The sequence below is a fragment of the Impatiens glandulifera genome, chromosome 2 (assembly GCF_907164915.1).
Source record: "Impatiens glandulifera chromosome 2, dImpGla2.1, whole genome shotgun sequence".
Classification (NCBI taxonomy): domain Eukaryota; kingdom Viridiplantae; phylum Streptophyta; class Magnoliopsida; order Ericales; family Balsaminaceae; genus Impatiens; species Impatiens glandulifera.
Genome location: NC_061863.1, coordinates 53,325,794 through 53,343,582, shown reverse-complemented (window position 1 = coordinate 53,343,582; position 17,789 = coordinate 53,325,794). Strand labels below are relative to the sequence as shown.

Genomic DNA, 17,789 nt, shown 5'->3' with positions numbered 1-17,789 from the left:
CCCACTCAAACTATTATGATTCACAAACTCTTTCGTGTTGTGTTATTCGTGTCCACGAGTTTATTCGTGTCGTACTAACTCATGTTTAAATTCGTGTTTCGTGTTATCCCGACTAGATTTTGTTATCGTGTCAACACAATCTTGTCTTGACACTCATGTTAATTATTTATTTATTTATATATATTAAATTATATTGTTAGTAAAACTTATAAAATATTATTATATTATTAAAGTTAAATTATTATCATATATTTTGTTTGAATGTTTTAATAATAATTAAAATTTTAAAATAATTAAAAATTTTTAAAATAATATGTAAATTAATAAAAGTAATATGTGAGATAATTATTATGAGACTCAAATTTTATTCATATAATTTATTTTATATTTATATTTTATTTTAATATTTTAGTATATTTAATTTTAATTATATATATTATATTTATAAAATTAAATAATTTATAAATTTAATAAAAATGTAAATATATTTAGAGAGACGTGGTCATTTCATAATGTTAATGTAAAAGTGGGTAGTTTGAGAAAAAAAATGGGAGAAAAAGTGGGAAAGATGGGTAAAATTTATAAACATATATTATTATATTATTAAAATTAAATTAAAATTATTATCATATATTTATTATTTAATGTATTAATAATAATTGAAATTATAAATAATTAAAAAAATTTAATAAGCAATTAATAAAATAATATCAAAAAAATTATTAATAGACTCACATTTTTATTCATATAATTTATTTTTTATTTTAATTTATATTATTTAAGTTAATATTTTATTTTAATATTATATTTTAGTGTGTTTAATTTTAATTATAAATATTACATTTATGAAATTAAATAATTTATTAATTGAATAAAAATGTAATAGGTTTAGAGAATGTTAATGTGGGTAGCTTAGGTCATTTGACTAATTATGTTTATGTCGTTTCGTGTGTATACTCGTGCTCGTCAGTTTGTGTCGTGTCTATACTTGTGTTGTGTCTATACTCGTGTCGTGTCTGTGTCGACTCGTAACCGTGTTTCGATCGTATAAACTCATAATCGTATCGTGACCGTGTCGTTTCGTGCTTGTATCGTGTCAACCCAAGACCCGAGTGAGATAATATCGTATCGTGTCGTTTCGTACAAATATCGTGTTGGATCGTGTCAATTCGTATTTAGTTAACCCATTCCTATTGTCCAGCTCTACTCACGCTAGTCATTTTCTCAAAGAGCTCTTTAGCTTGAAATTGAAACTTTAACTTTTATTTTATTTTCATTTCATTTCTTTTTATATTATTATTAATATTTTTATAGTTCAATAATGTCTATTTTGAAGCAAGCTAGTTTGATCTAGGTTATTTATAAAAAAGGATTACTATTTACAAATTTGATTTGATAAAAAATATATTGATTATTAGGAATTTACAATATTAATGCTACGAATATATATTTCATATACATTTTTTTTATATTGAAAGAATATACTTGAGATTAAAATAAATATTTAATTTATTAGGCTATTTTTTAATTATAAATTAGTTTAATCAATATAAATTTTTATATTAAAAAAAATATATTTTGACTATAAACATTGTAACTATTTTAGAATCATATACACATTGTATAAAATAAGTTCATTATGACCCATCCTCACCAAACAAAAACAAGTACTGTATTTATTTATGTTTTAGTTTTTAGTTTGACATTTTTCTTTATTTTTATTACTCTTTGTTTCACTTAATAAATAAAAAATTATTTTATAAAGGGATAAAGTAAAAGAAAAAATTATTCAAAACTTTAAAGTAAAATAAAGTTAAGAGTAAGAATGAGGTTAATACCCTTTTTTTATATATAATACCCTTTTTTTTTTGGCATAACATATAATAAAAGACGGATTTACAAACAATTTTATAAATTATTTTGTATTTTTTGGTTTTTCTCACTATTTTAAAATAAAATGAGTTAAATTGTTATTTGATTTTTTAATTTATATTGTTTTTTATTTGGGGCTCAGATATTGAATTGTATTAAATATAACTCGAATTATTATAAGTTTAGTCATTACAAGAATTTGTTTCGAGCGAAACTTTAACTTAAAATTAAGAAAATTAAAAAAAAAATTATCATTTCTAAAAAAATATACAATCATCACACTATCCTCTCAACACATATAATTCACTCAAATTTGCACACATATATCCATCAAATCAACCCTTGTCGGCCTAAAAAAAATCTATCTATAATAAAAATATGGTTAGATGTATATTGAAAATATTTTTTTTATATGATTTTGAAAAGAAACAATACTCAAACCAATGCTAAAAAAAATATACTTACCACTAAATGTAAAAGGAATATAAGTAATGAATTACAAGTTTAAGTTATTTATTATTATTTTTAATGTTAAATATCTTTATATTGTTTTAAAAATAATTAAAATTACATCACTCTTAAACAAAAAAATATCAACCATATTGTCCTGACATAAATAACATTAAAAGTGCATAATAAAAATAATTACATTGAATGAAACAAAGATTAGTCAAAGTTACAAAGAAATGAGAATATTGTGTGAATGAATAAAAGATAATTAACATAATTTTATTCTTTATATTTAACAAGAAGAAGTGATGATAATTAACATGAAAGTCTTCTTTATAATTCTTTCTTAATCAAATTAATCTATATTCATAATTAAAAATCTCTCTAAAAAAAAAATTAAAATTCTCCAAAATGGAATATGCAAGACAGACACTTTGTAATGAAAATAATTTAATTTATCAAAACAAATATTAAAGTTTTCTTAAACTATTATATTTTTATATCCCTTAAAGTATGTAGTGTTTTTAATTATCCACATTTTCAATAAAAAAATATTAGAATGAAATGGTCTATAGAAAAAAAAACACGAGGCAAATTCAAAACACTAATATAGTACAAGGGTGTATATATAAGTTAGACCTCTATTATTTCATATCTTTAAATGGGCACTATACTCTTTTGTAACATTTTGAGCTATTTTTTACATTTATAGACTTCAATAATTTAATACAAATTGGAGAAAGCATCTTTTTAATTTTACTACTCTACCCCACCTTTTGTCATTTTGATTGGGACAGGGAGAGATAAGTTATTTTTATTTTTAAATTTACTATTTTTTTTTCTTAATTTTTTAGAAGGATTAAAATGATATTTTTTTAAATCAAAACTGTCATTTAAATCCTAACGTTATTATTATATATTATTACCTTTTAATCTTTTATATAAGATCATTTTATCAATTAAGCTACCATGTTTATGTTATAATTTATATTTATCCATCCACACAAAATCATATATTTAGTAGGTCACAAAATTAAGAGGATAAGAAAAAATGTTAAGTGTAGTTTCAATTATTTGTTTTGATTCCTTTTTTTTCTTTTTTTTTTCTTTTTTACTATTATTTTTATATATTTTATGTTTCTATTTTTCATTAAACAAATTATGCCACGCCTTAATTTTTACTAATTAAACGTCTCTCATTTAGGAAAATAAAAAAAGTGTATAAATAAATGCAATTGCTGACTCAACGTTTCAATTGGCCTCATTTCCTCTTCCTTAAATTTATATTCACTCCTTGGAAGTAAACATGGAATTCATATTTATTTATTTATTTATTATTATTCAACAGTTAAAATTTGAAAAATTATATATATAGTCTTATGAGTCAAATAGTTCTAAATAAACTAAATTAGGAAAATTCCATGTGATACATAATTCACAATCCGACCCAAGTATCTATTTACTCTCATATATATCCAAATTAACTACAATTCTCGACCCGGAAATTCGAACACTTTAAAAATTAAGCACCTTGAATCAATTCTGTTAATTCTTCAAATTCACAGTTTCATAACTAGCATCAATTTAATCATCAAATCATTCCAACCCAATCAATTTAGTTTGTTTTAAGAGACAAACCACGAATTAACATCCAAGAAAAACAAAAGAGATGTATCTTGGATCCATTTTCCCCAATTTCTTCTATACAAATTAGAAGAACACATCTCAATATGATAGAAGATCCAAAATGAAACACAAATTTTTTAAAACAGTCCATCCTTTTATACAAAAAAAAAACAAAAAAAAAACAAAAAAAAAAAACAAAATCATGTTTTTTTATAAGTAATCAATAAACTATCACAAAATAATAAAAAAAATTATCACATTTGTAAAAAAATATACGATCATCACACTATCATCTCAACACATATAATTCACTCAAATTTGCACACACATACATCTATCAAACAAACCCTTATCGGCCTAAAAGAATTTATCTATAAAAATATGGTTAGATGTATATTAAAAATTAAAAATATTTTTCTATATGATTTTGAAAAGGAAGTAGTCAGACCATCGTTATAAAAATAAATATACTTACCAGATTGACTCAGTCATTTAACTCTTAATTGAGTTAAATTTAATAAAATAATCCTAAAACAAACTTAGTATAGTTAATTAACTTAATTAATTTTAAGATGCTAAGATCTAACATTTTTTTTATTTCTTCACATCATTATTTAAATAATCAACTTTTGAAAAAAAAGGTATATTTTTATTAAATAAATATTCACTCACGTTTACATTTAAAATTCCTGACCTAATAAAATTCTATCCATTTTGAAAAAATAATAATAATTTTATTTTAGAAACTTTCTCTCAGAAAATAATAATAATTTTATTTGTGTTCTCCTCTCACTAGTCATTTTCTCAAAGAGCTCTTTATCTTGAAATTGAAACTTTTCTTTTCTTTTCATTTCTTTTCTTTTTATATTATTATTAATATTTTTATAGTTCAATAATGTCTATTTTGAAGCAAGCTAGTTTGATCTAGGTTATTTATAAAAATGGATTACTATTTACAAATTTAATTTGATAAAAAATATATTGATTATTAGGAATTTACAATATTAATGTTACGAATATATATTTCATATATATATTTTTTATATTGAAAGAATATACTTGAGATTAAAATAAATATTTAATTTATTAGGTTATTTGTTAATTATAAATTAGTTTAATCAATATAAATTTTTATATTAAAAAAATATATTTTGACTATAAACATTGTAACTATTTTAGAATCATATACACATTGTATAAAATAAGTTTATTATGACACATCTTCACCAAACAAAAACAAGTGCTGTATTAATTTATGTTTTAAATTTTAGTTTGACATTTTTCTTTATTTTTATTACTCTTTGTTTCACTTAATAAAAAAAAATTATTTTATAAAAGGATAAAGTAAAAGAAAAAATATCTTTTAAAGAAAATTATTCAGAACTTTCAAGTTTAAAGTAAAATAAAGTTAAGAGTAAGAATGAGGTTAATATATAAACCTTTTTTTTTTTTTTTTTGCATAACATATAATAAAAGACGGATTTACAGACAATTTTATAAATTATTTTGTATTTTTTGTTTTTTCTCACTATTTTAAAATAAAATTAGTTAAATTGTTATTTGATTTTTTAATTTGTATTGTTTTTTATTTGTGGCTCAGATTTTGAATTGTATTAAATATGACTCGAATTATTATAAGTTTAGTCATTAAAGAATTTGTTTCAAACGAAACTTGAACGTAAAATTAAAAAATAAAAAAAATAAAATTATTATATTTATAAAAAAAATATACAATCATCACACTATCCCCTCAACACATATAATTCACTCAAATTTGCACACACACATACATCCATCAAACAAAGCCTAAAAAAATTGTATCTATAAAAATATGGTTAGATGTATATTAAAAATATATTTTTATATGATTTTGAAAAGGAAGTACTCAGACCAATGTTAAAAAGATAAATATACTTACCACTAAATGTAAAAGGAATATAAGTAACCAATTACAAGTTAAGTTATTTATTATTATTTTTAATGTTAAATATCTTTATATTGTTTTAAAAATAATTAAAATTACATCTCTTAAAAAAAAATAAAAAAAAATATCAACCATCATATTGTCCTGACATAAATAACATTAAAAGTGCATAATAAAAATAATAACATTTAGATATCAACCATATTGTCCAGAAAACAGACGTCAATATTGTATTGGCTTGGGATGGCTAAGTTAACATCACCGTATATAGATAGATGTTTTGCTCCCTCCCTTATTATAAGAATGAAGTAAGAGTTTATTATAAATTTATAAGACAACATTTATAAAATTAAATCTTGAAAATATAATTAATTATATGGACGGGGACATGAATTACTTGAAAATCTTAATTAAAAATAAAATTTGATAAAGAAAACCTTGAAAAGTAAGTAGACATGTATCGTATTGATCGATCAATGATCTATGGGCAAATAGCTCGCTAGCTAGCTAGCAAGCAGGATGGGCATGCATCTGCTCTATATAATATATTCGCTCAAATGCGTGAGATTCAATACCTGTCTTTATTTAAGCAATCGAAATTTTAAAATATTATTATTACATTCCTAATTAATTAGTTTAAGAACTTGATCCATTAATTAATTAATTAATTAATTAGTTCATTAATTCCTGCCGCCTTGGTGGTTCTGTTTGTCTGCAGTTTATATATAATCAAATTAAACAGCAATTATTATTATAAGTATATATATATATATATAAAACACAAATAGATAGATAGATAGATAAAGAAACTTATAATAACTTCCTACGTACTATAAACAACAACAGTGTTCTTAGTGTTCATATATATAACAAACTAATGTTCATATAAATAGAAACGTCTTAATTAATTAATTAATTAATTAAACGATTAATTAGGATCGATCCATTTGAGAATTACAGATGAACAGATCGATGGCTGGCTGAAGATCAAGTTCAACGATGTTATTATTTGAATGTTATTAACTAATAAAAAAAAAAATCTATTTGATATATCATATTTTGATGTTATTATTCACATTGATGGTATGATTTGTCTTTTGATTATTTTATATTTATATTTAATGTTTGATGTAATTGGTTAGTGTTTGTATTATCTTTTTTAATAGTTAGTTTATTTATGTTTGCTCTTTTCCTAAGTTTGTAGGATAGATTACACTCAACCTAATTCTTTAGGGATCTAATTAAATAAAAATGAGTCTCCAAGACTGAAATTGATTTTTTTTTTTTTCATTTGGATTTCCATAATAAAAATTTAGAAATCCATTTTATTAATATATATCTTATAATCCTTTTACACATCTTTATAATGGGATGATAATTTGACTAATAATGGATCTTTACAAAAAAAATAATAAAAATAATAATAGTAAATTATGATTACCGTCCTGCAGTGCTATCTTCTTAATTTAAAATAAAAAAAAAAAATAGATTTGGACCTTAACATATTAGATAATAATAATAATAATATAATTTATAGTACTTACTTGATCACATAATACAAACACAAAATGAAAGGAACATAATAATAACTAGGAATTAGTTGAAGCAAACAAGAACAAACATCGATCATCAAACTCAACAAGACACACAAACCTAAGTAGATAGAAATCCAATACTAATTATTATTATGACGACCTATAAATTTGGGAAGCCATGAACCAGCTCGAAGAACCGTCATCTTCAAGAAGAGTACTTGCGGTGGTTCATCATCATCGTTGACCACGATCTCACAAATGCACCTGCCTTTTAGTAGTCATTAGTTTCCCCTATAATCCGTATATATCAGTAAGAGATAAAGTCTCATATTCCAGCTAACTTAAGAAGAAAAAAAAATGGATTTATCAACAGTCTTAAGTAATATATGTCAATCCCTGTCATCTAATATAATAAGCCCAAACCACTTACACGATCTTCAGCATTTGATGCAATTGGTCCTATAATCTCCACTGTCCCGACATCTAATATGGACCTAGAAAAACAAATTATAAGATAAATCATCTAGCACATGGAACACTAATTTGACAACTTGTAACTAAAATTTATCAACTAGTTAGGTTTTCTTGAATTGAAATTTATGGTTTTAAACTGTCATACAGGCTCCATGATAATTATTCAAGCTGATATTGAACCAGTAAGTGGGAAAGATATGTGCAGTTTTTTGAGTAAGAGAATAAAGTTAATTCACAAGATATACCACATACATAATCACAATAGTATATTACCATACAGTTTACTTAGTTAACAATGAGTTTGCTAACTGTAGATCTACTTGATCCCTAGGGAGTTCAAGTAGGATCATTTCATCTTTGTCCAATTTTGAACATCCTTCATGGACCACCATGGTTTGTGGTGAGCTTCTGCTGCTGTCAAAGGATGGCGCAATTCTGTACTTGCGTTTCATCTGCAAGACAATTATCATCAAAGCAACAACTAGCAATTCCCATTTTATCCTAACAAGGTTATCTTCTTCATTTGAGACTTACCTTTATCAGTTTCCCAATTGCAGTCAAATACTTCAATTTTGCTGATAACAACCGTTTAAAGTTTGGAGGTGACCAATATTTCTCCTGATGAAACAGACAAAAAAAAAATAATGGAAAAATATTCTCCCAACAAAAAGACACACACTTTGAAGACCAAATGAAAAAAAAGATCAAACGGATAGGACTTGTTTGATGAAGGGTTCACGGATTTAATCTAAATAACACTTTATCCCATCAGCAATCACTTCGTCAACCAAAACACCATTTATTTATTATATAATTAAAAAAATTAAATACAAAGAATATTTGGACCATTTAACTCAATTAATCCACTTTTCCATCAACCAAGCTCTAATCTTGATGTAAGGTGATTGCAAGATCAGTGGCAAAACAATTGCTGAATATTATCCTACTACAGTCAGCACCAAGGAGTTCTCACTTGTTTAGAGGCTGAATGCAATCTTTTGAGGGCTAATCTAGCCTTGTCTCTTGAACCCCAGCCATGTGCCATAACACTCATGTTCCGCCATTTGTCCTGATATATACCACCAGCATTACTACGTTCTTAGTGAACCAAGCAATTTAAAACACTTTGGCAAGCAAACATCATGATGTTCGCCTTCATTAAAATTGAAATGAGTCACACAACAATTTGATTAAGTTCAATTATTACCTTGAGATCTACATTTGAACGCAAATATAGAACACCAATAAATTCTGGATCTTTGAGTATGGTGCGCCATTTTCCAGCCCCATGCTTTGCTACACCAGCTTTGAGGGCTGATTCTTCTTCTTTCATGTGTCCATTTTTGCTTAGGAACACCCGTTGAAGAACCAAAATCTAATGAGTATTCAATATTTGATAATAAACACACACACAAGGACAAATGAGTATAAAGCACGCTTTTCAGAAACATATGATGCATAGGGTAGGGAAATAGATAGAACAAATAAGAGGAACCACTTCTCGCCACAGAAGACACGTCAAACTAAAACAAATGGCCCAAATGTGGGTCAGTATATTGCAATTTTATTGAAAAAGATAAAATTGGAGTTAGATTTTGTATAAGCCTACCAGTAACAGTAGTCACTACAACTATATATATATAGTTCATATAAAAAGCTATATATACCAAGGTCGATATGTCAAGAAAAAACAACTTAACTTTCTTGTTTTGTATCAATGGCTGGTACAGATTATCCTAACCAGTTTATTAATTAATTATAATATTCCCCAGAAATGTTTGTTCCAACAAATGAAACTCGGGTATTCATTCAAACTCAACCCAAACTTTATAAGAAATAGATGAATTCAAACACGAATCATTATATTCATTACAGTAGGTTATTTGAAATAGCAGATTCAGAAGGAAATGATTTACAAGAAGTGGTTGTTCTTGGGTTTTGGTGACACTGAATACCTAAGTAACCTCCAAGCTTTCCGTAATTCTACTGTCAGACAATACAAAATCTCCATTGCCCATATAAACGAGAAAAGAAAAAACAGGAACTTTAATATATATATATATGAAATGAAACCCTAGAGAAACACAGATAGGTGATCACAAAATTACACACTGTGATTATAGGGAGAACAGGGGATTTGGATTACCTCACAGGATCCTGAGAATTTTATAGGTTGAATATCTCAGTTGACAAAAAGTGGAGGTCTTAAAATAAGAAAAAAATATTTAGTTTCCTAATTATTTTTATCTGATATTTGTTGAAAGTGAGAAGCCAAATGGAAACAATCACTGAAAATGGTCGGAAAAATCTTAAAACTGTAAAAGTTGTGGGAAAAAAAAAGTGTGTCATTAATTAGGCTTCTCAACTTTAACTAATTGAGAATTATTAAAATCCTAAATTAAATAAATATTTTGAATTAATTGTAATGTAATAAATTATTACATTACAAATATGTTATAAATAGCCATTCTCATTACAAATCTTGGATAACTAAACTATAAATAACCTTTTTGCTTTCCGCTAATCTTTAAAGTCAATTTTATATATTTAAACTTTAAGTCGGCCACCATAAAAAAAAAAAAAAATTAGGTGTTTCTACTTATAAATTTGCAATCATTTAAACTATAAAATAAATTAATATAATTTATTTTAACTAATTGTAACAAAAATAAGAAGGATGTATTCCATTAAGCATGATCTTATTGTGGGGTCAAAATTGTAGTCCTAATAGACTTCTAATTTGTCATTTAATGTCTTTTATTTGTAGATTAAAGCAACTCATATTTACATTTTTATAGTATTTGAATATGGAGGTAGGCTTTCTAATGCAATGAGACTGAGCTTGTGAAACCACACGGGTAAAAAAAACAATTATTTTAGACAATTTAAATGTAATAAAAATAATAGCTTAATGTAATAAATTATTAATAACCTATGAGAAATCATTAAAAATATAATATAACGAAAAAGAAAATGACTCAATTAGACTCGAATTTAGCTCGTTTTCATCCAATGAGGCTCAAACTTTAAATTATGTCATAAATGACTCGAACTATCAAAATTTTAGCTATTTGAAGATTTTTTCCAAACAAACAAAAAACGTGTGTCTTATTTTAAAGTATTATTTTCATTTTTTAAATTAATTTGTCACGATTTTTAAATGAAATGATATTTAAAAACGTTTTGAACGTATTTTTTAAAATTAAATATTGTTTTCGTGATTCACGTATTCAAATTTGTTAAAATTGTTTTGGGTGACTAAAAAAATGTATAATATAAGGGAAGATTTAAGAAATTTTGAAAGAAAGATAGATTTTATATTTATTTTTCAAATAACTTCCTAATGACATACCATGATGTATAGTCTACCAATTTGGACGCATTTATGTTTTAAATTGAGTATTATTTTCGAGTTATATGCGTTCAAAACTATCGAATATGGTTTAAATACCTTAAAAAATGTGTAAAATGTTAAAATATATTGAAAAATCGAATAAAAAAAGTTCAATGTTATTTTGTTGGTACAAATGTGGTAAATTAAATTAATTAAGAAAATAATATTACTACGTTAAAGTAAGAATATAGACATATATTTGTTTATAAAAAAAAATTAAATGACTAAATTTATGATAGTTGAAGTCTCATCTGACATAGTTCAAAGTTCAAGCCTCGTTTAATAAAAACAATTCAAGTTTAATCTTCAAATAATAATTTGGTAAAAAAATTGAGGAGCTTCATCTAAACGTAGAAAAAATCAAAATAATATAGTATATAATTTATTTTTTTAAAACCATTTGAATACTAAACGCTACTGCAAACTCATTCCCATCACCTTTTTTCAGCTCCAATCCTATTACATACTCAAACTTAAAATGCGAATAATATTATCTTCTCCCTCCAAAACTACGCATATTTGCGTTGTTACGGTTCCTTAAACACAAAATTTAACAAAATAATAAACAGGCCTTTCAAGGTTTATAGATGTTTTGATTTAGATATATAACTATTTATATAATTTATTTTTAATTTGATCCTTCAACTTTTAATTTAATTGAATTTTATATTTAATTTTGTATATAATTTATTTATATGTTTAATTTTTGTTTTTATCTTATATATTTTTATTAATATTTTTTACATATCATAAATTTATAATAATAAATAATATAGATAAAAAACTAAAAACTAAAAAAAAAAAAAATACAATCATTACATTTCTTAAAAATACTTAAGTTGTCCATAAAACGTTTATTTAATAATGTTTAATTTGTTTTTTATATGTATAAATTATTAATTTATAATTAATTTTATTAAATTTGTTGTAACGAATGTGAGTTGAAAAAATATTAAGATTTAATTTGTAAAGTTAATAAATAAATGGGTAGTTATTGAAAAGATTATAAATTTATATAAAAATGAATATTTTTAGATTATTCTTTTAAGTTTGAAAATAGGTATTTGGGTTGAAGATGTATTACTATTTGACGTGTCATTTACTATTTTTGAGTTTAAAAATAAATTTTTGGGTTGGAGATTATATATTATAAAAAAGTTGAATAAATAAATATTTAATAAATAATAAATTATTATTATTATTACTATAGAATAGTACTTACAACTCATTCCTTACCTAAATTTTTATGCACTAACACATTATAATATCAAACAAGAGAAACAATTTGTCCATGAACATCTAATGAGCCCTAATAACTACTTAAAAATCCAGATAAATAATTTGTCCATGAACATCTCATGAGCCCTAATAACTACTTACAAATCCAAATTGAAATTGCTACTTGAGCATTAAACATTAAACAGATTAATTCGAAATCATATTTGATATGAATTCGAATTGAATATTTCGGACGGATTAGACTAGAATTATCCAAATAAGAAATATTTTTCATATTTTTACTTATTTCACCACATTTTTTTATTTTACCTACCATTTTCAGTTTTTATAATATATTATTTCTTTTATTTTTTTTCGCATAATTTAGGGAAAAAAAAGTTATTACTTTTTTTTTACAAGGAAGTGATTTATAATATATATATATATATATATATTAAACATTAATTAACAAAATAAAAATTAAAGTAAAATAAATAAATTTATTAAATAATTATATAAAAAAACATATTATAATGGATTATCCAAATATTTAGATTTAATATGCATCGGATAAAACAAATTGAATTTAACCATTAATTTGCTCGTGGTCTCGTTTAGTTATGCCGGAAAAAAAAAAAAAAAAATCAACATGAGAATGAAAATAATTGTAGTCGCACAGATGGACGTAGTCCGTCACCAATCAATAAGAAAGATGGATAACATCATTGTAACTTGATTTAATTTAAAATAGTATTTTATCTATGAAATAGTAACAAGAAGATTGCAATTATAGCATAAACAAACCTTGAGGTGGAAATTCAGGTTTAAACATAGGTATCTCCGGCATCACACTTTTCTGTCAAAACATAAATTAATATCCCCAATTTGAGGTGGTCAGTTAGATACAGATAACAATGGTTAACTAATTTTAAAAAAAAAATATTTGAATCCTGTAATCAGACCTCGGTTCTATTTTGCTTCTTTATATGCGATATGATCAGAGGACCATGTTTGGTTCTCCTTTTTAAAATTTTAAAATTATTTTTTATAATTTTAGATCTCAAATCATTTTTTTAAAATCTTGAAAAATTAAAAATTATTTCAAAATATTTTTGGGATATTTCCACAAAATTTATTTTGTCTAAGGCATGTTTGTTATTTATTTCTAAACCTTAAAACCATTAAAAATGACTAATATCATCAACATGTACCAACATTTTAAATATTGTTGTTACGATATTTTAAATAACGCACAAACCTTATGTATGCTTAGGACTAAAAGAATAATCGGTAAAAATAAAACGTGATATTAACCGATTTTCTAAAGCCAACTTTATAAATAAGACCAATTTTAAAACGAGTATGAAAGATGAAGTGCGAAAACTTTTCCCGAGTATCACCAAACTATGAAATAAAAAAAACTCAGGCCAATACGTTTGTATACGTATACCAACTTTTATTGATTTTCAAAAGTCATTTAGCGACTTTGTTTCAAAATAAATACTATTTTAAATTAATTATATTTAATTAATTTAAACGATTTCTAAAAACTTAAATTGTGATTTGTGTAACGTAAATACTTGAATTATTTAAAATTGAAACTCGAAATTAATTATTTTTAATTAATTTTAAAAGTTGTGAGAGTTCATTAAAAAATATTTTAAATAATATTTTATTTTAAAAGAAAATTCCTGACACGCAAACCGATATTGAAATTATCGAACCTCGAGCTTTTTTTGAGCCTATAGATTTTTCGGGGTTACAGGTTCGAACTCATGATCTCATATAAGTTGGGGATATTCACCTCCTGTATATTCATTCATTTGTTTATTATATTATATATATTTTTTATTTTTTAACAATTAAACTGATAAACTGAACTAACCGATTTTATAACCGATCAAATCGAACCGATCTTTAACCGCTAACTAACAGATGCAAATTTTGAAAACTGACACCAAAAATTATGATAAATTTTCCGAAGAAAAAGTTGATCTAAAGTAATTTTACTTAATAATAGGATATCGTAAACAATTACATACACATTATGTTTTCTCAATCATCACTTTTTAATATTTTATTTATTTATTTTCTATTGTCTTTTATTTATTTATTTATTTTTACTATAAATATATAAATATATATATATATATATATATATATATATATATATATATATATATATATATATATATATATATAAAAGTCCAGTTATTCATTTTTTACACAATCATACAAAATCACATTACAAAATCACATTGTGATTATACGATAACTTATATTCATATATTTTCAAATAATCTAATATATATATACATATAATATTTATAAATTTTCGTTATTTAAATTAATTTTGAAGGGATTTGTTTTATATTATTGATATTTATGTTAATGCATATTTATATACTTTTAAGTATAAAATGATTAATAATAAGTATGTTAAAATAAATATTGTTAAATAAATAAATGACATAAATTATAAATGAGATAGAATTTTCTTTACTATATTTAAATATATATATATATATATAATATTTTTAAATATAAATAAAAATTATATGATATATTGAATCCAACTTTAATAATCACAACATAAATTCATAAATGCGTTTAAAAAATGGGTTAGATTTAACACCACTTAAAAATAATAATAACAATATAAATAAATAAAAATATTTAAAATTTGATGTATTAAATCTCACTTTAATAATATTAATTTTAATATAAATTAATAATTATATTTAAAAAAATATAATGAATCGACTCTATAAATATTAATATTATAATTAAATAAATTATATAATGTACCCTATTTTAATAATAATTATAAATTAATAACTATATTTACAAAAAAATATAATAAACTCCTTTTAGTATATTAATAACAATAACAATAACAAAATTAATAATTATATTTAAAAAAAATAATAAAATAAATTTCACTTTTTAATTTAAGTAATTTATTAATATTTAAAATTAAATTAATAAAATATATATAACATTAAATATCATTACAAATATAAAAATATAAAATAAATAAGTTAAGCATATAAGCTGAATTAAATATACAGTTAGTGATAAAATAAACTAAGTTAATTAAACATATACTCATTTTTTACCTTCTCTTTAACTATATAATTGTATGACCATTAATAATAATTTTTAACAAAAAGTTTTAATATACTTTACATTTTAGTATATTATTACTTTGACAAACATCTCTATGTTAAACACCTACTGCAATGTTGCTCCCTTTCATATTTAAATATTATCATTATTAATGCAAACAAATAAATAAAAAATAATTAATTAAACATAATATTGATGATAAAATTATATAAATTATATCAACATATACAACAACCAACTTTGAACTATGTTGCCAAATGTATTTGTGTTTTTATTTTTACTATTACTGTATATTCGGTATATTGTTATTCGGTATATTGTTGTTTTCTTTATATATCCAAATTAAGCAACACTCTCCATCCCGCAATTCGAACACTTTAAAAATTAAACATCATTATAATTATAATTATATATATATATATTAGTTAGTTAAAAAGTTTAATTTATATAGTTAAAACGTCTCGCGTTTATCAAATTTGGTGTTAAATTAAAAATATAAAGTCTTATTATAAGCCTAATTGATTAAAGAAATTTCTTGTTTTGTTAGGTTGTAAGTTCGAAACATACCTATAACATTTTTAATTTTATTTTTAATCGTTTTAAGTTTATAGACGGGCCAACTCACAATCCGACCCAAATATCCATTTACTTTCACCTATATATTCAAATTAACCACATTTTTCGATCCGACAATCCAAACACTTTGAAAATTAAGCATTATTATATATATATATATATAAAGAAAGAAAACTAGACAAGACACAACTTCAGATTCTTGACTAGACTAAACTATGACATGGTCTTCCAGTCTATTGTTGATTTTGGTGAAACTTCAATGATTTCATAAACCTATTTAGTTAATTTTGTATTTTTATTTATTAATTTTCTTGATTTAACTCGAATAACAAAAACACATAAAAATAAAAATAGAGATGCAGGTTTCTCAGAAAAAATTGTGGAAGACACAATGGAATCATATAAGTGAGATTTCGAGTAAGTGTTTTCATAATCTTCTTTTGTCCGGAGAAATGATTCATCGAAATAATTAGTCACCGTCGACCCGACTTCCTAAATTCAAAGTTCGGTTGGGTTGGGCCTAGGATGAAACCATTTTGCCATCCGGATATAATGAAAGACCCAATGGGCCAACTCCTTCCTCTTTTGTTCATATCCCACGCCCTTTCATAAATATTTTTTTATTTTATCCAACTTCAAGTTAGAGAATCTTCAAAAATAATTAAAAATAATAATAATTTTTTAAAAATAATTTTTCATAAAACAAAATACATATAAAGACAATAAAAATGATAAAATAAATACTACTATTTTTCTAAATAAATTATAAATTATACCTAATAAATTTTAAAAGGAACATTAATAAATTATAATTACTATTTTACAACTGAAAAAATAAATAAATTTAAATTTAGAGATTCATTGTCTAAATACACATCTTTACTCTTATTTATCCAATCTCTCCTAACCAAAAAAAAAAAAAAAAACTATTCACTTTCTCCCTTTTTCTAATGAGTTTCTTCATATATTCAAATATTTACTTTAAATGTTACATTTTCTCATGCCTTTGCATGCTTATCATGGGTAAATATGTATTATTAATCTTTGACTTTTTAAGAAATTATATATATATATATATATATTTGTTTAGTTTTTAGTATTAAAGTAATTTCATTAAAATTGAAAAGTATTCTCTGTAAATTATGAATAAATTATACTCTTTTTGACAACAAATAAAAACACTTCACCCTTTCATTACACTATTCAAAACACATTGAATTGAGCTTTAGGCTTTTCGTTAGGCCTAGTTCGATTTTAGAGGTCTATATTATATTAAAATAAAATGGGCCTGCGTAAAGAGTCAAATAAACTTTTGGTTTCCTGTCAGCCCAATTCGATTTGGGTTTGATTTTAAATAAATAAATTGAATTCAGCCTCTTCTTTTAAGAACAACAATAAATAAATAATAATTATAATAAGTCTGAAGGCTGAACACTGCGCCTCTTTTTATTTGGATTAGCCCATTCTTAAAATAAAAACTCACATATTTTTCAAATTGAAATAAAATATATTGGTCCTTTAATTATTTTTATCCAATTTTAAAATACTAATAAATAATTTTTTTTCTAAATAAATAATTTTATAAATTTAA

At 23.2% G+C, this 17,789-nt stretch overlaps 1 pseudogene; it reads right to left on the bottom strand.

Moving 5' to 3' along the window:
* Positions 1-7,829: 7,829 nt before the first annotated feature.
* Positions 7,830-13,340, bottom strand: LOC124924935 (annotated as a pseudogene).
* Between the last annotated feature and the right edge of the window lie 4,449 nt (positions 13,341-17,789).